This window comes from Drosophila grimshawi, unplaced genomic scaffold, assembly GCF_018153295.1.
Source record: "Drosophila grimshawi isolate 15287-2541.00 unplaced genomic scaffold, ASM1815329v1 contig_1377, whole genome shotgun sequence".
NCBI classification, from domain to species: Eukaryota; Metazoa; Arthropoda; class Insecta; order Diptera; family Drosophilidae; genus Drosophila; species Drosophila grimshawi.
Window position 1 is genome coordinate 24218774 of NW_025062900.1, and position 27455 is coordinate 24246228.

General features: G+C 38.0%; 1 protein-coding gene across 2 annotated transcripts in view; it reads left to right on the forward strand.

Moving 5' to 3' along the window:
- LOC6566509 (MKRN2 opposite strand protein) overlaps positions 1-27455 on the forward strand; it is a 55290-nt gene that overhangs the window by 22618 nt on the left and 5217 nt on the right. Inside the window, exon 2 of one of the 2 annotated variants that reach the window (XM_032739615.2) lies at positions 8347-8500. The exons of the other annotated variant lie outside the window; for it this stretch is intronic. The gene's annotated coding sequence lies outside the window, so the exon portion shown is untranslated. The remainder of the gene's footprint in view (positions 1-8346; positions 8501-27455) is intronic. 2 annotated transcript variants of the gene reach the window in all.

Here is a 27455-nt window from a genome sequence, read left to right on the forward strand (position 1 = left end):
GTTGAGCAGCGACCCATTGTGTTAGCTATAGTTTTCTTGGGTTGTTTGTGGCACTGCCAGCAATGAGTATGAGTGATTTTTTCTCAGCTCTTATGGGCTGCTTGTGCTCCAAATTTATTGCCAGCGAATGGTTTTGTCTGAACTTTTTGAAATTTATTTGCCTGCGTGTCTTGACTGGGCGATATTTCTGCCTTTTCCTATGCGATTTTAGACATAGTTTTGCCTTTTGTTTTCCATTTTGGCAACAAGTTAGCTAACAAAAAAGAAAAGCGCACAAAAGTTGTACTTATGCCAAAGTTTCGCTAACGCTTGCCTATATCTTAAGTGTCTGTGCATTTGTCTGTTTGCCCGTCTGTCTGGCGTCCAAAAACTTGTACAAAAGCACTTCAAAGTGTCGAAACAAAAGTGTCAAAAAGCCTTCTTTGCACTTTGTCTAAATTTTAGCTCACAACTTTTTAATTTAATGCACAAAAAACGCATTTAATTAGTGCAAAATAATAAAAAAAAAACAAAAAAACATGCACTCTTTCAGGTGCTCAACAGGGGGAAATGGAGTAGAGAAGCAATTTATCAGTTGTGCTCATAAATCACACAAAATAAACTGATGGGCATAAAACTGTAACTATGCAGCTGTGCACTCATAAATGCTAAAAAAAAGAGAAAAAATATAGATAAATCTGGTGTGTGTATGTATATGTTTATGCTTTATTTATAATGCAACTGTAATGCTTGTGTATGCAAATGGGTGGAGGTGGCCGCCGAACAGACAAACGAATATTAAATTTGCATAAGCACTAAATCAACACAATGAACAAACCAAGCTAGAGGAAGCTTTACAGAGTAAGAAAAATATGTACATATTGTGCTGATAGGCCATGAGATGACCTATTCAAGAGCTTAGACAAAAGCCTGGCTTACTCAATTACTGGTAAATACGCTTTAGCATAAAGCGTTTTTAGCCTTTGACTTTAGTTTTCGAGAAAGCTTGCCAACAGTTGACCTGTTAAAGAGGCTGTAAGGTAAATGTTGAACTTTAAGCGCCATTATTCTTACTGAAAGCTTCAAGCTTAATTAACTATAAACAGGCGGATACTACGCGTTAAGCTCAAAGTGGGCTGTTCTTGAGTTGTTAATGGCGTAAGCCATGTTAAACATATACTAAAGTTTTAATTAAAGTTAGACTCTTTCAAACAAAACGACTAAACAGCTTTCACATACACATTTTCCGCAATATTCCCCCCATCTTTGCTTCCATCAGTCTGTCGTTTATTAAACATGCTTGTGTTACATCTTGACTACAGGGTGCAAGCCAGTCAACATGATGAGTTAAGCTAACTTCACTCCTTCTCCATTGCCAGCTGGTGCCATTTGATGGCATTTTGACGTGGCTTTTCTGTATGTGTCTGCGTGCGTGTCTGCATATGTGTGTGTGTGTGCGAAATTCATGTAATGTGTGTGTTTGACCACATATATATAACCGCTGCACTTACGATTTTCGATCAGCCAAGAACAGTCGACGCCCACACACGCAGCCAAAGATGAGTGTTAAAATTGAGTTGCATACCTTAGGGCAGGTTATTTAGCATTTCACTTGAAATTCATATCACCTCGAATCCGATTCGACTGCGAAACATTTGTTTAAGTTTAAGAACTAATCGAGCATCTGAGCTAAATCGAAAGGATAGCAGTGTCTACATTGAGATGATTGCGATTTTAATGGAACTCACACATTCAGAGCCAAAAATGTAAGCGTAATTTGTCTGCTTCTAAGTAATGAATGGTACAAGTCCACTCTCGTATTTCATTTCGCAGCTTTTACTGCCATTGACTTACCCATTAAATCAAGGGTGGGGCGTTGAGTGGGCCGAATGCTTTTCAATTTGTTTATGTGCCGTTCTTTGGTTTATGATTTGATGAGGCAATACATCAAATTGTTAAAATTCCCGTATTTCAATTTTATTTACTCTCGTTCTTAAATTTAACAGTTTACGAAGTACTTCACTTTATGGCTACATCAAGACAGACCGAACGCTAGATTTCTTATTTATTTTGACAAAAACCACATGTCTATATTTTTTACAGTCTTCTCTAAAAATGTGAGCTTTTGAATATAATTGGTTTGAGAAGAATAATGTTTTATCGACCACCTTTTACTTTTTCTGGCTTTTCTGTCTTTACCATCCACATCAAAGACTTACAAAAATTAAGCCCAGAACTTTTAGTTATATTTTTCCAATTCGGTTTAAACGAGTGCATTTTGGGATGGTTACTTAATATTACAAATTTGAAGTCTGTTTATAAGAGCTGGCTAGTTTGACTCGACTAGATACTTTATTTGATCGAATATGCTTCCTTCTGCCAGCTATTCACTTTTGCACAACTTTGTTATTCCCTTTTACACATTTAATAAAAAATAGTTGTAGCAGCTGTCTTTTTTTTATTCTTGCCCTTTACTTTGTGTTTGCAACTATAATTTGAAGCAAGCATTCAGAAAATAATTCACTTTGCGTTAAGCACACGACACGTTGCCAAAAGAGCCAGTTAAAGTGGCAGCGAGGCAAATGGAAATGGAAATGGAAAATATACCTTGGTTGCCGGAGGCATAATATGAAATGTCACAGTACGCTCCAGTTCAGGCACAAATGCAGGAAGTGGTCAAGCAAAAAGAGGGAGCCAAATTTCTCTCCTTCTCTTTCTTTTTTCTATCTCAGTCTTATTCGTTTGCTCACAATTCTTAACCCAGTTTCAATGCTGGCGAACGACGCACTTGCGGTTAACTGTGGAGGATGGTGCAGGAGCTGATGTTAAGCGGTATTGAGGTTGACTTGGCCAACTGCAGCTACTATAATAGCAGCAGCCACCACACACCGCTCACCCCCAGGCTTGTCAATGGTCAACTGTTTCTATGCGTTGCCGTTACATTCTTCTATTTTTTTATTTATTTTTTTTATTGTTTCTTGTGTTTGTGGTTTCAGCGACTGCTGTGAGGCCTTTTTTAACTTTCTTTTTCGATTTTTTTTTGTGTTATGTGTGAAGTCGTTAAAGTGAAAATCGATTTTCACTTTATTGCTGCATGTGCGTGGACAGGATCTAGGTTTGTGGCATGGGGAAGAGAATCTAGGGGTCGGTTTTTCGTTCTGTCAAATGGTCAGTTCATGCAGCAGTGAGGAGGGTTGGTTTGGTGGCCAAAATTTTCTCTCTCAGCACTCGTAGCGCCGCAATCGACGGCATGTTTTATGAATGAATTTTTCGAATTGAACGCACATTCTTTCGGTGGTTAATGGACGACACTGGTTGCCATGTCCAACCCTCCAGCCGCACCACATCGGTTTATACCTTGATTGCTGTAGGGTTTTATGTATTTTTTTGTTGATTTTTTTTTTGTATTTTTTGTCTCACTTTTTGTTTTGAAAGCACAATTTATAATACAATCGTCGGCCGAATTTTGCTTGTGCCCTTTGTTTCCCATTTTATCTTTTTTTTGTCAGTGAATGTCTAAATATTTGAAATGCAACATTAATCAAAATTTGATTTTGCCAATAGGGCCAAAAAGCACTTCAATATTGAATTTAGTATGACGAAGCGCTTCAGACATGCTAAAATATTGATAAATGTGCGTGGGATTTGCAAAGTGACAGGCGAGACAACAATTGAGACGAATGAAATCATGAAATTGGTAGTTATTGTGAATTGTGGAAGTGACAGAGGAAGAAATGAATTTTGGTTTACCAAATGGTTAAATGGAAGAATATTTCAGAATTTATCTAAGGTTTTGTGCTTATAGAATGATTTATTAATGCTTTTTAAGGTATGTAATCTAAAGCAATAATTTCTAATAATCTCTTATATAGATTACCTAATGACGATACATATCTTTCTTTTAGTATTTTTATAGGGATATAAGTAAGGGTTATCTACTCAGTAGTGAACATTTTTTCATTTACCTTCCACTTTCTTATTTCCTTTGCAGAAACTGGCTACAGCTGTTGCTGTTGCTACTGGTTTTTAATTCGCTTCAGCTTTCACCCTGACTTGCACTTGTTTTTCTTTGTAGTTGTTGCCAACGAACTATAAACATATGTTCAACAAGGTACAAACATTTGTTTGCACCCATGTCGCAATTAGAATAAACTGCAAAGAGTTTTCATGTCCCTTCCAGCAGATTTTGAAACTCCTCTCGTTAGCCAGGTTGTGTTTATAGTCGATGCACAAATTTAAATTTGAATTTTATATATGCACATTTTGTGATTCTTATTTGCTTGTTACTTATGCTTTGGGCGTCGACAACAAGAGAGGGCAATGGGTGAATTGAGACTGCTTCATATATGCATTTAGAACACAGCATCGTTAACAAAAATAAAACAAACAATATAAATACAAATAGGGTTTTTGACTACGATATACCCAGCTCTGAAAAAATAATATTACTATTTGATAAACCAGAAAATCCGTTTTATGACTGAACTAACTTGATTCATCAATCTGGACAATTAAATGTTGACTCCCTCCCTCTGCCTGCTTCATACATTCTCATGATTTTACTATACCCATTTCAGAATTTTTCAATGGGTACAGGGAATATATATGGCATGAGTTGAATTTAATTTTCATTTCGTTTGCATTTTAAGCTTGGCTCAGTTCTTTGTTCATGAGAACGTGTGTGTGTGTGTGTGTGTGTGTGTGGATGTGTTGGTGAGTGCAAAAAACGAAAGAATAAATGCATATAAATAAATGAATGAGTGAACAGCTATGAATACTTTGAAAGCGAGCGTAGCTAACAAAAATTCTAATTTCGTTATAATTATTAAATTCAATTCTAGCAACTAGGAAATAATATTTTTTTTAGAAACTAAAAATTCTATGCAATGATGCCAATATGCATTTATATATTGCCAAGGGTTGTGGCTACGCTTTAATGTTTCCAAATGTATACAAACAATTTTTTAAAAATATTTTTAGCACAGCATTAAAAAAATAATATAAATAGTTATTGTATTTGTTTAGAAATTCTAAAAGCAAACTTCAAATACATTCCCTAATTTTATTTAATCAGCTCACATAAGAATAAACAAATTCTAATAGGCACTGCCATAGTTGCGTGCTATAGAAAAAAAATATCACAATTTATACGATTGCTAGCTTTCGATGTCTTCCACGCAATTTATATTCGCACTTAATCCAGGCGATGCCAATCTGTTCTCATAGCTCGGATTTGGTTGAAAATACTCTATGTGACAGTGAGCAATGAAATGCACTTTAGCTCATCTGTGAATGCTGTGGAAACTAATCAGGAAAAATCAAATGCAAGCTGCACCCCAAATGCAACCCATGTTGAATCCTGCTACTAAAGCAATTCAAGTATGTCACTTAGTCAGCGTGCAGAGCCAAGCAATTCCAATTCGCATATCCTTTAGTTTGGTTGAGTTGGGCTGGGTAGGAATGCAGAGGGGGCGAGAGTGGATCACCCAACTGCGCCACTTCAATGTGTTGTGGTGCGCATTGTTGCGCTTTCAATTGCACTTTTTCGCTGCGCCAACGAAAGGCATCAGCTGGAAGTCCCCAAGCCTGGCCAGGACAATGACAATTGAGGCCAAAGAGTCCTGGGGAGCTACTAATTTTCACTGCAATCGCAGCATTTACTGTAAGCTTCATAGGTGCATACGTATATGCCAGTGCTTAAAAGCTTTTAATTAATTGCATTTGGTAATGTAGACTCCAGTTCGGATTTCGTTTCCCTTTCGCACACACTGTTCACAAACGGAGATAGAGTTCATTGGTTTCCTTGCATTGTCCACTTTTTCTTATGAGACTAGTTCGAGATTTCAGATTTGGGAAATTCACCTTCTTCAGAGATTGGGAGGAATGTGTCACGAATCGTGTCGCTAAACTTAATCAAGGAGCCTCATTTCCTGGTATGACACAGGCAGCAGATTTCTGAGAAGTCGGTTGCAACTGATTGATTGAGCGCTCTTATTTGCTTTCTTAAGGTTTTCTCTTGCCAGACCATTTCTAAAGAATTGAGATAGCTTCTCCATCATTTTCATAGAAATACATGTGAAACATTTTAAATCGCTCGCCTGCAAGTTTGCGTAAAATTAGAAAGCATTGTGTTGAACTTCAATGGGCATATACATTTGTATGAGTGAGAAAATCGCATTTCAGCAGACATGATGAGCCTTGCACGGTTATCTATCTTGGTCTTATTAACGCTCTCTAATTTTCTTTCAATTTCTTTCTATTTATCTAAGTTACCTACCCGACGTCGATTTGAGGGTGTTGCAACTAAGTTGTAAGTATGCAGCTTTGTGGGCGGGTATTGGTAATTAATGCAATAGTTTCAGATATCTGTTTTTTAATCACCGGTTTAATTAATTTTAGTTTCGCCATTAATTTATTATAAATTGTTATTTTAGTAATATTTAATATGTAATCCCTAATTAATATTCATAATCTCCATCGACATAGGTAGGTTATTGGTATTTTTGTCGCACCTTTTCTTTTTCAAAATAATATAGGGAAAATTTAAAGTGAAAATTCACCCGTGAAAATATCAATTACGCACACTTTTACTATACATTAACGCATATTTTGCAATTAACCTATTAAATCATGAGAAAATGCATTTAAAATGTCATTTTCGCTTCTATGGCTAATTTCAAAACCATAATAGCCTACACACAAACACTGATAAAAGTGTAAAATGTGTGAAAAACTGCACAGCAAGGGTTCAACAAACCTGAACGTTTTCATTGTAAAATCAATACGCTATAATTTAAATATTTAATATTATGCCACACACGTATTTTTAAATAATAATAACAATAGCAGCGTGTTAAGCAAAATTAAATCTCCTTAGGGCAATTGATTAGTTTGAAAATGGGCACAATTGGATAGCCACAAATGTATTTAAATATTGGACACCAGTAATACCGTCCTTCTCTCTCGTTCTGACCAAATTTCTAACGCACATTGAGCAAATGAAATAAAAAATTTATGCAAATCGCTGAGCCACGTGAAATTCAATGAATTTCGATTTGTTTTTTTGGTCAAATCCCTCGATAAATCACCCACTGGCAACTTTAAAAGTTGAACTGGTAACGATGCGATTTAAATGTCCCAAATAGTATTCGTTTCATGGTTATGAATAAAGAGGAAATGTGGGGAGAAAATGAAAAGTAAAAATGGAGCAATCGCTTGAAGCTGTCGCCGGTAAGGCAAAAATTGAAAAAAGGCAACGCCGAATAGCACAAAAAGAATCAAATAAAAAAAAAAATGAGATAAATTCTTGCCAGAAAGACAAATATCTTTAGGTAAGCGAAATGAAGGCATGAATGAACGAGCAGCTGAGCCAAATGCATGTTTGATTGAATGAATGTGCAATGAATACGTTAAAATGCATACGAGGAACAGAAATATGGAGAAATATAGGGTGGAGTGGGGCCTACATTCACTTGAATTTCCAATCATATTTTCATATTCATATTCACCTGATGATAAGAGTGCAAACATATAAAAAGCTGCACCGAAAATGTATGGTAAAAACATACAATTGAAGTGAAGTTAAGCAAAAGGTAAAGCAGACGTTAAAAAGTACATATAAATTGACTTGCTGCAATTTGAATGCATTTTCATTTTAATACCCAGTCGATATCTGAGTGAAAGCGGTATATGCGGTCAAATAAGGAGTGTTGACTGGTATTGACAATTTATGTGAACTGAAGTTCAATTCTCAATGACAACGAACTTAAGCAGCTTAAGAATTATAAGAAGGATTCAATTTTGTGTGATTTAAAGGATATCCAACTTTCTATATACTTCTCATGGTACAAGTGTGTACTGAGTATGTTTAAGCCGAGCAGTTGTTGTCAAGAGCATTCTTTATTGTTGATTTGTGGCACTTTCTTTTGCATGAATGTAAAATGCGAATTTCAATGTGAATAGGCCTGGCAATGGCTCCCAACTGCAATTTGCATTGTTTTCGCGCTGAATGCCCTCAGCTTTTTGGCTCCCTCTCTCAAATGCTGTGCTGACTGCAATGATTGTATAAAGGCAGTCAAGGAGATGCCTTTTCTCATGATAAAAGGCACTGTGTGTGTGTATGTGTTTCTGGCAAAGGGAGCAAGGTTATGCATCTGAGAATTGCACCATTGTTAGATTGTTTGCCATTAGAGTTCTGCAATGAGCAGCATATTGTATTGTTGTTGGTCACATTTTGACTAACAAGGCGTGCATAATATTCTATGCAGATAAGTAAGCATTTAATTTGCGTATTTTACTCTTTCTCATTTACATTTTTTCAGTATTTTATTCAATTCAATTATTGATTTTATATTCCTTACATTTCAGCACTCAAGGGATCCTCATAATTAACCTGAATACCTATAGGCATAGCAATTAGATAAACCCAAACCAGAACCTATCAAAAGAAAGCAAAGCAAACAATGCATTAATTTGGTTTAGCTGTAACCATTTCTCGTTGTGATAGAAACCAGGATATTTGGTAAGTGGGACACAAACAAAAAAAGCATAGTCTACTTTTTGGGGTAGAATGGTGGTTGTGGGTTCTTGAACCTAGGGTTGGTTGTTGCCAGTGATGACCACCTCAAAGGGTACAAACGACTAACGCGAAATAGTGAAATGCAGCTGAAAGGCAAATGCACTTCAAAAGGGTAAGAAACAAGAAAAACAACGCGAGGCGGTTATAATATTAATTAGAATGTTTGTGCAGCTGGCTGCAGCAATTATGCCGGCATGCAGCACTTTTAATGTACCCTCTACTCATTAAATAATTATTTTAAATGAGCACATCTGCAACTTCATTGCGTTTATATATTCTTAATCAGAACTTAACGTTTCTATTTTTCCCAAGTTGAAATGAAATCTTATTTTGAACTTGGTACAGAGTGTTACCAAGTCGGGCATTCTTAAATATCCTATAACATTTTTGAATAGTTTATTGCTTCATTTCCTGCTGTTTCGCACTTTTGGCAAAAAAAAAATCTATTTTTTTACGTGTTTTTTGTGGCTTTGTGTACAGAAAGCATATTTTTTCATATATTTCATTTGTGCGCAGAATTTATTCACCTATTTAGCTCTTTTATTTCAAAGCTTTCAAAGCTGATGCTTAGTTCTGGTTTTGCAGTATTTTTTATGCTTAATCCACTCAAAATCTCTACCAAATGTAACAGTCTGCATTATTGGATATATTTCCATAAGTCTTACGGAACAGCATTATTACTTTGTCTTTGCACTGACAGAAGCAATTCTTAGATTAAAGATAACCTGAACATTATGTATCTAATTAAAGCAATATGTTTTTAACTTTGTTAACTTTTGATAAAATCGAATAACTTTTTAACTATAGTAGAAGGAAGTGAATTGAAATAAGGCATATTAATTTTTTCGAGCTTTGCTTGTTAAGTGTTGATTTCATTTGCAGTGATTTATGCAATTTTATTTATTTTAGTAAATTTACGAATAATACTGTTTTGAAAATACTTATAAACTACAAAATGCAGCATGTCTGAACTCTAATAAATTATATATATTGATCAGAAAAACGAGCACAGCCGTGTCGTCATGTATCCGTCTGTCTGCCGGTACAAGCTAGAGATGAAGCTTCCTTTAAGCTAACCTACAGGATATATCGCAGTCAGCCACTCTCGACTTGACCACTCTCTCTGCTTTGCTACTGTTTTATTTATGCTAATTTAATGCAATTGTTGTGTTGTGGGAAAAATTAAAAAAAGAAAAATAAATAGGAAGCGCCACAATGGCGACAATCAGTTTGTATGAGTAATGCTCCGGAATAAGTAAAAACTTTAGGGTACATAATATTAAAGATAATTACTGCATAAATACTAAAATGCGATTTTTTCAGATGCTTAATTGTCGAAACTGAAAATGGAAAGCTCGCTTACTAATGGAATATAACACTGATTTCTAACTTTATCCTTGGCACAAAATCATACCACATATAAAGGGGCTCTTGTTGTATCCAACAATTTAAATTGTGTAAAGCTCCATTTGAAAATGTTCATAGTTAGACATAGTCAACTACTAGTCCAAACTATGAGTCAATTATTTATCTCTCATTTCCACACTTCTAAGAAAAACTATAAGCTTTTGGTACTGGCAACTTTAGGCCACAAATTTGTAGCAATTTGTATTTGGAATTAGTTGGCGTTGAAGGGTAATTCATATAGCACCTACACGAGGGCTATATATTTCACAAATTTTATAAAGTCAACTGTAAGACACTTCCTAAACACAAACACCCACACACACATATGCACGGACAGACCTCACTAAGTGCTGCACACACGTAGCAAAAGTAAATGTGCTTATATGCATGTACTTTACAGACGGCAAATACACGAAGCCAAAGGATGAACATTAGATACATTCATGCTGAGACTTCCGCACACACACACATACACATACATATGGACACACATTCGCCACATTCACCCACACTACAAATTAAAATTAGCAAGTGGCAAGCTAAACACCCAACATTGACTACCACAATAGACAACATTAAAGTTGGCTTGCCCTCATCGCACCCCTTTAATATCCTGCGAGACACCTCCCAAAACCATTTGCACACTGCAGTTTCACATTTTCTTAGCGAATGTGTAGAAGACTAGGTCAGAAAACTTTTGTCTCTATTAATGTACTCTAAGTTTTGTATAGGGTAATTGCCTATGTAAATCAGTGAGTTACGAAGTTCATATCGTCAAAATGAATAGTTGTGAAATGTAAAGAAATTTAAAATAAGTACTTTATGTCTCGCACAACACGTATACCACTATTTGTCATTAATCACTGGGAGAGTAACTAAACTTCGTCTTTGTCGTGGTTGAATTCTTTTCCCTTCGGCTTAGGTTCTTAGGGCTGTTTCTTCGTTTCGCTTTCTTGTTCGGGCGTTAAAAAAATAATAGACACATGTGAGCGAAAGCGGGAAATAAGAATAAAAAAAGTATTGTACATTATTTTCTTTATTTGTTTTGTTCGGTATTTTCTTCTATATTTTTGGCTTGCCGCAAATTTTACAAATACGTTTGGCGTGCACGGCACTATCGGAGCCTGACCGAGCGCTTTGGCGTCTCCCTCTGTGTGTGTGCACTCCGTGCTGGAGTGGCTGCTATGGATGGCCAGGGATCCTTTTTGGTTGGCTTAATAAAAATACATTTTGCACGTGGTGTGCGACGCCCTTTCATCCCAAACACTCAACCCTCTCCAACCAGCCTCAACTCATAGTCAGCTCAGCATGCTATGCAGTTTTTTGGTACTTACTCGTATTTGTTGTACTATCTGCGTATCTATGTTGGAATAGCGCAAAAATAAACCGCGTACACTTACCAGAAAATCCTTCCGGACACGTACAATTGTAGTAGGCAACACCATCCACACATGTGCCACCGTTTTGACAGGGGCCCGACCAGCATTCGTCCCAATTCGTTTGGCACTGGATCCCTGTGTAGCCGTCAATGCAGTAACACGAATACGAGCTGAACTCATTTGTTGTTGTTATTGTTGTTGTTGTTGTTGTTTTTGTTATCACGACACATGCGGGAGATGGCACATTCGGTTGGTGTGGGCGCAACGGTGTGTCAATGATGCATCAAGCGTTCAGCAAAAAAAGTTTTGTGGGCAAACCCATAAATGAAAAGGTAGAAGAAAATGTAAAGCAACGACAAGAAAACGTTTTTAGATAAAAATAGTTTTACAAATATCACAATATGGTGTAAAGAGTAGCGCATACACTGAGAGAAAAGAAGTGTCATTTTTATAAGGTTTGAGGAAAATAAAATGCTGTATTGTGAATAGCATGTGAATATCAAGGTAAACCTATTTGTATTTGTTAAATATTGTACTCAGTCTCAATTGAGCCTTAAATGTGCTTCAAGACTATTTTTGCCAATTTTGTTGTATTTGTATTTGTTCAGTATAAATATATCTCGGTCGTTAAAGCTTTCATGCCGTTCCCAATCTTTTTTATCTGCATACCCTCTGTTTTTTGGCACTGTGCAGCGGGAGAAAGTTCTGACACCTTTGTTGGTAATTGAAGTGAGCCACACTGCCATAGATGCATATGCACATATAAATGTGTCTTTATCTAACAGTAGAACGTACATGGATTTTTCTCAGTGGCCAGGCGGGTGCTATAAACATGGACAACAATCTCGAAACATTACGCTTGAGTAGTGGAAATAAATATTTGGTAGCCAATTGGGATTGAGTTTTTACTACTAAGAGTGAATTGAAATTGAAGCGGAAACAGCAAAGGCAGCAGCAATGGCAACAACAGCAACAGAAATTGTAACGGTTACGGATAAAGCAACGGCAATGGTAACGGTAATAGAAACGTAACGGAAATGCAAAAGTGTCGGGGGATTGTCACCGACATGGCTCAACATGGCAGACATTTCCTAGCTTGGCCTCGGTCAACTCTCCTCTTCTCTAGGATAAGTTTGTTGCTACACAGCTTAATTAAAGAACTTTTGTAGTGGGCTACTGGGATACCTAGGGGAATGAGAGGTTGTCGGGTTGGTGTGTGCACTCTTTTATTATGGATTACATTAGGATGCATTTGTAGAGCTCTCTCAATCTCTCTCTCTCTCTCTCTCTCTATCTCTGTCACTTTTTGTGCTCATATACCTGTAGATAAGGACAGGTAAAAGACATACTAAAGCACATGAGAGACACTTGGTATGGGTAAGGAAAAAATACTTTTGTTGTTGCCTTTGACATGGACTTGTTCACCCTGGAGGCCTGTTGATTTGTTGGCATGCCAAAAACAATTGCACTGAGTAGATAAATGGCATTGGGGCATCGCATTAGCTGCTACATGTATAACTGATAGAACGCTAGCAATACCAATGGGAATCAGTGAAATAATGCTTGAATTTGTAAGCGAAAAATGTTTTTTCTTTTTTAACATGTCCTGTCAGTTTCACCGTGAATATATTTTATCGTAGGCCTTCAATTAAATTACTGAACATCTTTAAAAGGCTTTAAATAATCATATTGTTAGTCCTGACAGAACGTTTAACTGCTAAGCCTAAGTCAACAAACGACGAAGTATCTGTAACGACAACTTTTTCACATCATCAACTCATTTAAGTAAAATGATTTCTAAATTTATGTTCAACTCCTTTGTTCGAGCTTCTCGCCAACGATTTGCTAAACACATTCACATTCCCAGTTTTACGATTTGTATAAAACTTACTCATCTCTGAAACGAGTCATAAATACCGATATTGGCGTAAACTAGTCAAACATAAACCACGATAAACCAATAAAATATCAATGTGCTCAGATAACTCTCAGTCGCTTGTAGCCATCGACGATAATGTTTGCTTTCCCTACCCTTTAGCGAACTTTTGGAATGGGGCAAAACTATTCAGTTAATCCGTTTAAATCACATTGAATCGTGTTAAATTTAATTGCAGCTATAAATTTTTCCTGCCAGCGCATAAAATTCTATCCCGCCAGTTGAGCTAAACCCCTAACTCCTACAAAGCACAAGACTACCGCCGTCCCTTCTTCTGTTTGCTCTTCCCAGCTGGTGGCTATGTCAAGAAATGCGCCAAAAAACATTTCAACCGGCTGCCAGGACTCGCATTTGACTTGCAGTTTTGCGTGAAGCTATCGTAAAAAAATATCGTAAACGCTTTTTATAGTGCAAATTCGTAGACTGTGAGATTGGTTGGGCTACTACGACCGTGCCTGATAACGCTTAAAATTGAGGCCGCTTCTCACCGCATTCAGCGGCCACATTCGCATAGATCGCGGCAAAAAGAAAATGGAATGTCAGTAAGATAGAAGAAAAAAAAGAGTGCCTTGCCAATAGTTGGCCTCATCTATGGCTTGTTTGTACAATTGCCACTGAGCAATACTTTTTATGTACATACATATGACAATGTGCGCAACTGCACTAAGGATATGCTAATAACTCTATAGTGGTTGTGTTCTAACATTGAATAACCGATGCGGAGCGCTGAATTGAGTAATGGTCTTAGCTAATGTGAAGGATTAGCTAGATTATCATATAAATCAAAAAGTACTTGAGTTTCTAGCAGAGTCTTATTAATTGTAGACAGATTAAACTCTCTCGCGCTAAGTCAAGTTCTGAAGCTAAAATGCATACGCTAATTTTTTCAACAGTAATTTAATGTGTGATCTTAATGTCGAATTTAGTTTTATCTTTGTATCTACCTTTCTATGAAGGACTGCAATATTAATCACATCCATCTTCTGAAAGCAGATCAAGCTTTTCTATTTTTGTCTATCTTAAAATTAATTTTCGGTGATACTCATCCGCCAATTTCTGCATCATTTAAAACTCTGTTTGCATACAAAAGCCCAACGTTTAGCGTATATAAAGGTCAGAGGATGCGCTACATTACGTACAAAATTTATTGTTGCTGAAGGATGTGCATTAGACATTCTCTAGTTAATAATGCGCAGCTTATGCAATTGAACCCACTTCTCTATGGCAACCGACCCACTCAACTGCCATTCAATGCAGCCGCAACTTGGCCTCATTTTAAAATGGGGTGGTATGCATAAAAGGCAAATAGCGGGCAGATGTAGAGTGAGACGGATTAACTGTGTGGGAAATGCATTTGCCTGCAAAGTGGCGCCATCAACATGCTTGCCCTCTGTAAGTGTGGGAATAGAATCCTATGGCTATCGATGGCAAACAGGAACTGCTGCTGTCGCTCAAGTGGTGCAAGTTTATTGCCCACTCGAAATGTGTTGAACTGAGTTTATTGGCTTGGCGATAATAAGCACAGAATGCAAGGATTCAACTTAGTTGCTGCAGCAGCACCGGCAGCTGCTTGTGGTAGCTTATGTGATGGAGATGTGAAGGACTCACCTGTTCAGGCCATCGATGCAGACGCCAAACACACAGGGATTGCTGAGGCAGGCGAAGCCCGCTTGACTGCTACCCACGAGGCTGAGACCGAGGCAGAGCGTCAATAGCAGTCCAGACTGTGGCCAGCTCTCTGCCAATGTCCTTAAAGTCTTGGCAATTTTTTGTATTGTTGCTGCTGCTGCTGAATTTGCACAAATTGTTGTTGTTGGTTCTTCTATTGTTTTTATTGTTGCTGTCGTTGTTGTTGTTGCTGTTGTAGTTGTAGTTGTAGTTGTTGGCATCTTTAGCAGGTGGTTTCGTTGCATATCCGTTAATGGCTGCGTGGTTGAGCTGCTAAGCACTACTTCCAGTATGCGCCCAGTGGTTGTTGTTCCATTCGCCGTTAGTGGCGTTGTTGTTGCTGCCGTTGTTGTAGCAATTGTAGTGGCTGCAATTGCCGTTGTTGTTGTTGTTGCTGTTTTAGCATATTTAATGCATTTATTAATATTGAAATCACGTCTTCGACACATTTCCCATTTCAATTTCCCACGCTCCATGGCGCTCAGCATAAATCTATTAAAATCTTCACTGATAATCTCCCGTTAATCATACGCCCCGTGGTGCGTTTGATTATTGCTGTTCTTGCTGTCTGCAAAGAGATTCTTCTTAAGTGCTATATTATTTCGCATTGTTTGCTCTGCAATTGTTTACTTCCTCATCCACTTGACAGCTTGTAGTTTCTGTTTTTTGCTCTTTTTGTTGCTCTCCTACATTGTTGTGGATGCAGTCATTGGGAAAGCATCGCATCACGTTACACTGGCCAGTGGCCAACTGGGGAATGATATTTCTTTCTGTTATTGTTATTATTATTATTATGTATTATTAGTTTGTCTTGTACTGCTGCTGATTCCGTTTCGGTTTCCTATTTCTGCAATTTCGTTTTGCATGATTTCAATTTGTAAGCTGCAAGTAAAAAATTGCAAGAAAAATTGGTAACAATGCCAGCATATTATGTACAGAAAAACACACTGTTCAAATCCTCTCATTAAACAAATTTTGGGATAAAATTTAGGTCATCTTGAATGGAGGAGTGTTTTATAATATATCTGCCTCTACTAGTTAGTAGTCTAAAAATGTGTTGATCTTAAAGTCAAACGTGATATGAACTTGTAACCCTCGAATTATATTTTTCATTATTGTATTCTTATTGTCACAATATGCCTTAATATACACGTATAAAAAATATAATAAATATGTTATTTTTAAATACCTAGTACACTTGTTCGGAAAGCTTATTTGGCTGATTAATTCGAAAGAATACATTTCACCATTTATTACTTTGTGTAAGAACATTTACTCAAAATAACACCTTACCTTGATCATTGTGTGAATTTCAATTTGTTGCTTTTGGATTTTCTAGTAACCCATTTTAACAGTTTATTATTTGTATGTAAGTAGTAAGTTCTCGTTGTTATGATAGAGATTCACATAAAAAGAACAAATTAAATGAATAAACTGTGGCACAATGTGTGATTATATCACTTGTCAACAAAAGCTACGATGTAAACACTCCGCTGCTAATCAATTGGTGCTTTAATCCATACAATATCAGTTGGATCTTAAGTGAGCTCAAAATGAAGAGCTCATACACAGCTTGCAGCATGTGGCATAACATTTCATTTCGTTGCGGTAGTTTGCTGTCATGTCATATCAAGTGTCAAAATGAAATCCCCAACTTGTTCACATTTCACATATTTTCACATATGTGTGCGAGGTGCTTAGTTTTGGCCATTAAAACAAAATGGCTCGCAGTAGACCAGACCAGACCAGACAGGAACAGACCAGTACAGACTACAGACAAGTGGACTTAAATATAAACAAAGTGTGAGCAGGGGGAAAGAGCGAGAAATCCCATTCACATGTGCTGGATAAGCTGCAGCGAAAAAAGTTAACAACTTTTGTTGAAATTGCGAGCACAGAGTAAATATTTTTTATGTGCTACGCAAAAGATACGCGCGCGATAAAAAGAGACAGATGGAGAGAAAGAGAGCGAGAGGGAGAGAGTGTGGGAAAGTGGACTGGCAATAGCACAGTTAGACAGACCGAATTATAAGTTCAAAATTGAAACGGGGGACTTCAATTAAGGCGTTACCAGTCAAAAGCGTATGTGTCCCAGCCAATAAACTGGCCAAAAACTCAGAGTGAATTACAAAATGCTCCCCAAAAATGAGAGAGTCACAGAGAGAATGGCAGGAGATGCATGGAGACAGTATCGCATAAATCCGACTTAACGGTGAGACCAGGCAATAAAAAGTTGTCAGTCCACGGGACGGGTTTGTGTGTTGTATGTGTATAGAATGTTGCATTTGGAAAGCTAACAGCATGGATGGCATAACGAGTGGGTAACAATGTCTCTGGATTATGGCAATGAGTGCAATTGTACTGCGAGAGTGGGACAAAGACAGAGAGTAAGAGAGAGAGAGAGCAAGAGAGAGACAAAAAGCAATCATAAAGCTAAAACAAATTTGGGACGTGCTATAATAGATCATTAAAATCACGATAAGTTTGGCTCTTCCTAGTTAGCCCCATTGTTGCTGCTGTTCCCCTAAAGGCAACAGCCCATATGACTCTCTGGACTCTGGATATAACTATAACAACACGCTGCAAGTAACCGTAAAATGCAGCTCGGCATTTAAACAAATCGCTTGAATGAAAGGATGGAAAGAGGATTTGGGGGCAGCGGTCACAAGCGGCTGTTGTTGCTGCTGTCGTCGTTCAACTTTTTGTGTGACATTCTCTGCTGCTCTCTATGCGAGGATGGAGTGGATGTAGGGGACGATAGTGGAGGGATGATGGGGGCTTGATGGTGCCAGTATGCCATGAATGAAACCACCCGACTCTTCAATCCCCTGGAGGGCCATCAAATTGGTTGCACCTGCAGCGGCAAATTTTCGGAAATTTTAACTAGCACAAAAGTGGGACTTTGACTCTGAGTGTGTGTGTAGATGTGAGTTCCATTTAAATCGTTGCATTCTCATGGTGAAAGGCAATGTCACTAGCTTGGGTATATGGGCACGTCCTAGCACCGGTTCGTCTGCTGCTGCTGCTACTTTTGTTTCTTTTTATTGGTTGCCTTTCCTTCGTTATGGCATTTGCACAAATGCAACTTTGTGGGCTGCTCTGGGGGAAATGGTGTGGACTGAGGCAGTTGAGGGTGGTGTCATTAACGAGGTCCGTTTGCCGTCCGGTGGGTGTGTCAACAAAATGTTGCAGATTTACAGACGTTGCTGCTGTTGCTCTTTTTGATGACATTAATGAATGGGCCTTGTTATGTAAAATGTGTAATCTACAGGGTAATTATAAGCAGGTTTCCAGCTCTGTGTGTGTGTGCTTGACTTTCGAGCGACGGATCTGGGAAAGTGTACACGAAATGTGAAAGATGAAGGATGCATTTGGCTGGGTAGCTCTTCTTAATGATGTATTGCAAAATGATTTCATTTAAGCCGGAGTGGGAGTAAAACCCGTCAAAGCTGGATACACTTAATTTTAAGTACAATCTTTAAGTTAAAAGAATTTCATGTAAGATTAAAGATGAAAGCATTCAAAGTTTTTCAAACTAGTTTCAATGTCCTTGTTCATGCGTTGTAGTCAATGTTGGTCTTCAAATTTAAGCATTTAGTTTCGCATCTATTTGCTGGCCTGTTGGATTGTAATTATTTTAATAAATTATAAAACTTATTTTGCTTAAGCTCTTCTAGTATTAGACAATTAAAAATATAACCATTGCAATGTCGTCAACAGAAATGCAATTCTCAAAACTGTTGGCCAACAAAAAAGCTTTCAACAAGTTTTTGAGAGAGTTGTTGGGCTGTTTTTTTTTTATCCTTTTTTAGCTAACTCCTGCATAGAAGTTTTGTAACTGTGCAGGCAATTTTAATTAAAACGACATTGTTTTTCGGATCTCCTTTCTTATACCCTTGCAGAGGATATTCAGTAAAAAGGCAGTTGCCTCACAAATTACATATATTTTAAATCATGACTACGAGCTTAGTTATATTCCATGTTGCTTGGTCGTCATCGATCTGGTATTGAATAATACAACTCTTATTGGAACTTGGCTCTCAACTCATTTTTTTTTTAAATATATCTTGAACAATCTTACCAAGCTCACCCATAAATATCAGAATTCTTCAAGACAATCGTTCGAAAATTAAATAGGCTAAGATCAGAGTCATATTTGGATTAACTGCCATGTGTGTGCAAGGGTATTTATTGCTCGGTATCCGAACGAAGATCCCCTTCTCCTTGTGTATATGTTTTATATACAAATACATACATATTTGTTAAGCCAGTTTTGCATTTTTGTGTCTTTGAACTTATGCAAAGCGTCGGCCGGCAAACAAAGAAGCCGAAAAAAGAGAATCAACATGAAATATGCTGAGACCAAAGAATGCAAATCAGTTGGAGCGACTACTGCCTCTGCATTCCGCTCCTCTTCCCCTTTTGGACCCTTCATCTAGTGACTTTGCACAGGCACTTTAAAATACTGTTAATTAATTCAGACAAACATTGTTCAAATATTTGAGAAAACTGTTAGGGTAAATAAGGCTCTAGCCAGGGCTGGCTTAATGTTTTAGTGAGTGTTTGATCTGGGTCTATATTGGAGCGCGTGAAAATCGATTTGCCAAAAATAAACACGCACACCACAAAATAATTAACTTGTCTGTGCAAGGCATATGAGTAAACACAATTCCTCCCTGTTACCTACGACTCTCTATATCTCTCCCCCTCCCTCTCACTTTTTCCAGCGCCTCTTACGTCATGTTTGTTGTTCAAATACAATTATAACGGCGCTCAGCTTGAACCCCTAAGTGAGCACTATCCTCCCCCATAGCCCCAACACGTAATACGTGTCTGGCAACCACTTCCGATTGCTTATTATGTACAAGCCACCCAAATAAAAAAGTAAACCCAACAGCATAGCAGCTCCGAGAAGCGTGTCGTACTTACGGCCAGGGCTTGGGGTTGGGGGAGCAATGAGGGTGAGGGCGTGGTCTGTTCTTGTTGTGGCTCGTTTAAATTAATTGACTTAAATCAATTTCTGACTTTGACGTATTATGTGCAATTCCTCGACCGCAGTTGCCGCAAATAATTTTCATAACTCATGCTTTGACTTACACAGCTGGACCAAAGCCGCCTCCTGCTTGGAGAATCACGAAAATCCAATTTACTCTGCTGGTTGAAAATAAATTAGTATGTATAAACACTTGGGTAAGAGTGCAGGTTAGGCAAAGTGTTATCAGGTCAAGAAAATAAAATCAGAAGAGTTCCTATAGAAGAATATCAATTATTACACAAACGTACTTTAAGATTTAAATATATTATTCTCGTTCGTTTAGCGAGCTATGCCTTGAATAATTGCTGGTAATATTTTAATGGATTACTGAAACCTATTCTGGATTGTGCAGCTCCCACAAACGGAGGTTTGTCTCCTGTAGTGCAAACTGTGCTTGCTTTGTCTGCCGGGGCATTCGAGATTCCTTAAGGATAGCTGCTCTAGTCGTGCCCTTAGATATATGAGCCTTATATCCTGTACTGCATCTGCGCCAGCTGAAAGATTAAGTGTCCGTACACGCTGTCGCATATACACATACATGATATACGAATATTGCGTATACGCGACGTCATACGAGCGGCTGGCTTGGTCATGTCCTGAACTTTTGCTCAGCTCCGCTTAATGCGGCCATAATGGCGAGTAGCTTTCTGCACCCACAGCTCCAACATCCCGCTCCGCTCCACCTTCCTCCCGTTTGGTGACCTGCCTTGATAGTTGACCCAACGTTTGCCTTTCGCCGTTTACACTGCTCTTTTTTGTCTTATTTTTTGTTTCAATGCTTTTCGGAGCCGTTTTATAAATGTGTTTTAAAAGTGTTTTTCGAAAAAATCCGTTGATTTTCGTTGCTCTTTCTTGCTGCTCTTTGCACTGTTTGTTGTTTCTCTTTGGTCCCTGTGTTTTCTTGTTCGCTTTTGTTCTGTCGCGTCCTGGCTGTGTAAACACGTTTATATCCTACGCTTGGCCAATATTTATTAAAGCAATCTGTTCCACTGGATTTATATCAAGAAATATTTGTCTTGCAAATTATACTGTTCCTTTTTGTTTGTGTTGTTGTCGTTAGGAGGAATAGCTACCATAGCAGCTACTTATTTTCTGTTAGTTATTTTCCATTGGGGATAATGTGTATCATTGCAATTGATTTAATGCTTTGTTGAGCCTTACAGGTATCCCGGTCAAAGGCAGCTGAATGGTTTTGTTAACTGAAGTAAGGTTTCAAAAACAACTGCTTTTGTGCATAGTTACGAGCCACATAAACAGTTCAATATCTTAACCGCAAGCTACCATCTGTGAAAACAGTAAGCTATGAACTTTATTTGTATAAGCTTGGGTATTTTTATTTAAAGTTTTTTCCAGCTATTTAGCAAAAAAGAATCGTTCATCTTGTAGAGCAATAACCAAACTATGAACTTATGCAATAACATTCCCTGGGAGTTACCCAATATTTTATTATGCTTTGCTAGTATTCGAACTTCTCTGGCTTTCTGATCAAATTTGTTTTGCCTCATTTCGCGTATTTCTTTTGTTGTTGAGTCTCGGCCAAATAGCTTTAACGTGGTGCGTGGGCTTATTTATCAAAAATCAATAAGTGCACAGTGTACTTGTATGCCAAGGCAAGCAGCTCAAATATATGCCATATAAATTGTTGTGCGCAGCACCAATTGGCTTCCAGGCGTACCGCAAATCACGCCGCAAACCCAATAAAATGCCAGCCCAACCAAACGATATGTAGCATAAGCAATATAAAGAACCGGGCCACGCTTCTACGACTAGGAAGGATGAGAACCGGGGGGGTGACGGCTTCTGGGCAATTTGGGATAGGCACAAGGCGATATGGCAACGGCATGGATACATCGATTATACAAGGCAGCCAAAGCACACAAAGTGGGCGGCGATTGCCCAAAGACTTTGCTCAACTCCTTTTAATATGGGACTGTCTATGTGTGTGAATCTGTTTTGTGAGTTTGTTGCAGATATGTTAATATGTTGCATACAGCGGAACAACAATCTCAACTACATTTGCTGGCAAAAATTTGTACAAATTTTCGTAGTTTTTGTAGTTTTTTTTTGTTCTGGTAATAAAAGTTTTTATCGCTTTAAATGCATTTCCATTTTCTGTTTTTGGCTCTCTGTTTATTATTGCCTCTGTTGTTGTTGTGGTTGTGTGGTGGGCGTGGCATATTTATGTATGTGCTGGTCGTGTACGTTAACGTTTGTAATTAAAATTGGTGCAACTAATGCTGACGCCTTTACACATACTTATGTGACACAATGTGGTTCGTCTCCCTCCATGCGTTGATACATATGTAATTGACAAAGTAAATTAAGTTAATTTATATGCATTATCTCTGTGAATAGAAATATTCGTTTGGATATTTCGTTCTCGATGAATTTTTGCATGTAACATTTAATACTCGATGATTTATTATTGTATTTGATGAAATACTACATTTTTACTCCAAGTGCCTAAAATTATGCCATCATAAAAATCCAGACTTGTGCGAAATATTAAGATAAACTCTTTGCCAATATAATTCTGATTGTCGAATTTGATTTAATATTAATAATATACATTTTTTTTATATAATAGTATATCTTATTAATTATAAATGAGAATTCGATGTTCTCAATTAAATATAATGACATTTTAAATTACTCCAATAGATCGAAAACATTTTTAATTCCTAACTATTTTCCAATAAGCAGCAAATTAATGTTAATTTACGAAGCGACGGGTGTTTGGGTCGTTGCCACGCCCTAATTGCAATATTTTTGGCTGATTAAGCGACATCACGTAGCTGCAATTAAATTAGCTTACAAAGTGTGCGCAACGCTGATGAAAACCCATTTTGGAAAAGTCAAGCATTTTACTTTGGTGTCGTTGCTGTTGCTGCTGGCAGCATAAAAATAAAATGCGCTCAATGGAATTCGTTGGCAAGCAACGCGATGAGGCAAGTTAATTAAGAGTTGGCTAAGAGCAAAGACGACAGAAGGGACAAATGATCAGCGCCGGTAAACTAAGACCACCAACATTGTTGTTGTTGTTGTTGTTGTTGACTGCTGTCAGCATCTGACCAAATGCAAAGCTGACCAGGCAAAATGCTATCGAGTGTATGTGTATGTGTGTGTGTGAGTAGCAGGACAAAGTGGTAGATGCAGGGGGATGAGTTGCTGCTGTGAGTCGGCTGAGACTCGCACAGGCACTGTTAACCGCGTGTCCTTTGCTTCTGTTGCACGGCGACAATTGTGGTTTAAGTGTGTGGCAGTGATTGTTGTTGTTGTTGCTAATGCCACTGCCACTGCCAGCGGCTGCGTTTGACTTTGATGATGTTGGCAAATGGTTTGCGGCTACTCTGCACTGAGCTCATGCTGATGCTGTTGTTGTTGTTGTTGTTGCCAATTGGCGACTGAGTTGTTTCCGTGAGCTGCCAATTAGGCATGCCCTTACATACAGTGCTTCCTTTGACTGCATCTACTAGATAGTGTGGATTGAAATGAAATTAACAGCACAAAAGAAGCTTATTCTCCACGTGCATTCTAGGTGGATAGATGGACTCTAACCTTCCAACTTATCACGTAACAAACATTAGGAAATTTACTAATGGAGTGGAATTTATTGAGCTTTAAATTTTGTAATAAATATCTCATAAATGACAATTGTACAGAGAAAGCCCACAGCGAATTCACGAAAACTTCGGTTCTCAAGTTGCCCGTCACAATCACAACTGGAATTTCGTACGATTATTTAATATAGTGTTGAGCTCACGCTGCGGTCATAAATAACGATAACTTTATGTGCTTTTATTACACTCATTTTATGTGCAAATACGAGACACAAATACAGATACATTGTGTATCTCTGAAGGCGCAGCAAAGTTGGTAACTTAATACACTTTCACTTCTGTGCCCATTTGAAGTCGCTGCAATAAATAAGCGACTTACACATGTGTGATATGTATATATATGTGTGTGTGTGTGTGTGTGTGTGTGTGTGTATGACACTTACACCTGCTACCACTTATGCCAATGTGTGAGTGTGTGCATTTGCCAATAACAAGTATTTGGGTTAGTAATGCCATTTACGACCCCAAACGCAGCATAAAAAGAAATGCATAAAAACCGAGCTTTGTTTACATTTTGTTTTATTTTTGTTTTGTTGCTCGGCAATCCGTCTCCAATGTAAGCTGTAAAAAGCCACAAAAATATGCTGCAGACTACTCGTATCTTACAAAAGCAAAGCACCTATAGAACGAGCCAGCGAACGTCTATTTAACTAACTGTGCATAATTCATAATTTAATTAAGAATCCAGCGAAATGAAAAAAAATTACACGAGGGACATAGACTTACATTTCCCACTGTATATGTGTGTGTGCAGCTGTGTTTGAGTCTTTGTGTGTGGGTGTGTTTGTGTGTGCGTGAGCTGAGAAGCCCCGCACAGCTGTTGGCCATGTTGGGTTTACGTTTTACCCTTGTCACTGCGAGGTGAGGTTGCTTGGCATGTTGTATGGATGTTGGGAGAAACTTGGAATTGTGTAGCAATTGTGAAATGGCCAATGCTGCATGGCCGTAAGTCAAACGAGGCGTCAAGCAAATCTGTGCACCCAAGTGTGCTAAATAGTCGAAGCAAACTCACAGATTTAATGGCAGGTGCCAGAAATCTTAAGACCGTTTCATTTACAGCTAAATTAATTGCACCAATTCTAGATGCTTGGGATAGTCAAATGAAATTGCTTGGGGCAAGGGAACGTTTCAATTGAGATAAGGATTTTCTGACCTCAAAAAATGAGTGGTGTAAACGAGTCTTGGATTTGTATCGTTGCTTAGGAGATACAACTGCAAAGAGCAACCCCTAATCGACGGCAATATAGGTTTCAGATTGAATTAATATATTCATAATCACAGTAATCGGTTTTCGTTGTAGAGAAATACATGAATGATAGAATTTCTTATGTTAATTGTTGTGCCATGTTCTGGTAAATTCAAGTTTTGGAAGTTTCTAAGTCAAACATTTTATTATTCAGACAGGCCACCTTTTTTTTTTTATTTATAAAAGAATTGATACCTTTAGTGTTTATATGTACTTCTCTTGATTGGTATTTTTGTTATGCCTAAAGGGACCTTTTAAAAAGTCTAGACAGAATGTGGCACAGATAAAGTGCCTTCATATTGAGGCAACTCAAATGAAATTACTTTAAATTTGATTCGATGCCCTTCATTACATACTTAAAGTGTATACTTTCACATGACAACACACATGAAGTGCCACTCGTAGCTCTACTGAAGGATCCAGTCCCTAAACACCCGCACACACACCCGCACACACACCCGCACACACACACATACGCACACGCAACTGCTAACTCAATGAGAACAAAGACTAAACTAAATTAGGTGTTCGGCAGGAAGATGAAGCAGCCGCAGGACCCAGGAGGGTGGCAGCATAGCATGAGCTTTAAATTTGAAATTGTATATGATTTAAACAACAGTTTTGACAACAATAACAACAACAACAATGATGACGCAGCAAGAATGAAGCAGAAGAATCTCCAAGCAATCGACGCTCTGTGAGTGTCTGGCCCCATGTTTGCGTGCGTGTGTGTGTGTGTGTGTGTTTATTTGTTGTTGCGCAGATGTGCGACCAACTTGAAATGAGTGTGTCGCAACAAAAACAACAATAACAACAACAACAAGAACAACAGTGACAACAATGCGTTGTTCATTGCGGAAGCGAAACTTCAAAGCGTGCACACTTTGCCTTTGTAGGAAGCTGCCCAGCGTGAGTGCGCTTGTTTGGGGCGTGACTGGCTGATATGGGGACGGGACGTGTGCTGTACTGTGCTGTGCAGTGGAGGTGTTTGGTCTGTGGGGCATATGTAACATACGTTGGAGCGCACCTGAGCGCGTGTTGGTGTCTCTGAAGTAATTCGCATTCGAGCCACCGCTTGAGGAGTTGCTCGGGGACTTCAGTCCACAGGCAACTTTGTTGTTAATTTGGCTTATTTCATTTGAGTACGGTCATGTCGTTGAGTTGTTTTTGCTGTTATTTATTTGAGCGCACCTGCAGCGAAAGGAAGCGCAATAATAAAAAAATAAAAATAAGAATGAAAAAAAAAATAATATTCAGAAATAAAAAAAAAAATGCGGATGCTGATAAAAAATTTTGAGCAATTTTGGCTGGAAGTTCGCTGCTGGCGACATCACGCCTTGCCTGACATCATTAAAGTCCTTGCGCTCTTTTACTTTTGGCTCTGCAGGTTGTCCTGACAGCAGTTGCTCTTGTTAAGCTTTCCCTTTCGAAAATATCAAGTTTATTGCACTAAACTGGGTATCTGAACCTGGCCATCAAACTTGCCATGCCCAGAAAAATGTTGTCTTTAGTATTGCAAGGTGTTGTAAATGAATTAAAAAAAAATACATTTTATGAAATTATCAAACAAGCTTTATTTTGTAAAGATAGGAAAAGAAAAACTCTTAAAGTTGTAATAACCTCTTTACATGACGAACTAACAAAATAATATTTGTTTTCTAATATCAGTATTTGAAGGCAAGAGTGAAAATACTGAAAACTCAGAAATGTTTTGCTGCTTAAGAGCAAACAGAATTCGTCATGCTTTTCTGCATATAAACTTTGGCGTTTGTCGCAGCATGTGTCAAAGGGGTTTTTTGCAGCTAAATTCACAGTTCCAGTTGCTTTTTTTTATATTTCTCTGACATTCTTTGCATTTTTTATACTCGAGTGCTGTTTGGCAGAATGTTTCATCAGGTTGAGCTTGACATTGTGTATAAATATTTGATTTCAGAATTTTGTTCGCACTTTTCCCTTTTTCTTGGCCAAGTTTTGTAGTTGTGTGTGTGTGTGTGTGTTTATGTGCGTGTGCAAATATCTCATTAAATTCACTAAAATGCGTGAAATTCTTAGCTTCTCTTTGCTTGCTGCTGCCCTTTTCATGTTTTCGCTGGGCAAACAATTCGTTTTGAGCAGTCCTTGGCCAAAGGATGCAAGTTGTAATTTCATTTCTGACAACTGCTTTTAGAAGTCTCCTGCACCTAAACTTAAACGTGTGAGCGCCTTTGTGTGCGTATGTAGGGCGTGGGGCGGGTTTTGATTCGCAAGTCGCAAACAACATTGAGATAAAGTTTGTTTGGATTTCTTAGCTTGCTCTTCAGATTGTTGTCTGTAATTCTGTAGCAACAAAAAGCCGGAATTGCGATTTTTTTCTTTAAAAAAAATAAGTGAGGCTGAAGTGTGTCCTTGTTACATCCCTTATTGCATTTGTTTTGCCGCTTCCTAACATCTCTCGTTCTTATTTCCTTTCCAATGGAATGACGTTATATGTTGTTATGACACACATATTGTAGCAGTGAAAACTAAATTATATTTCTTTCACAAATACGACTGCCAACTTTACTTTATTCACAACGATTGAATTCTTCTTCTTCAAGTTGGTGATCACACAATTCATATCGATATCAA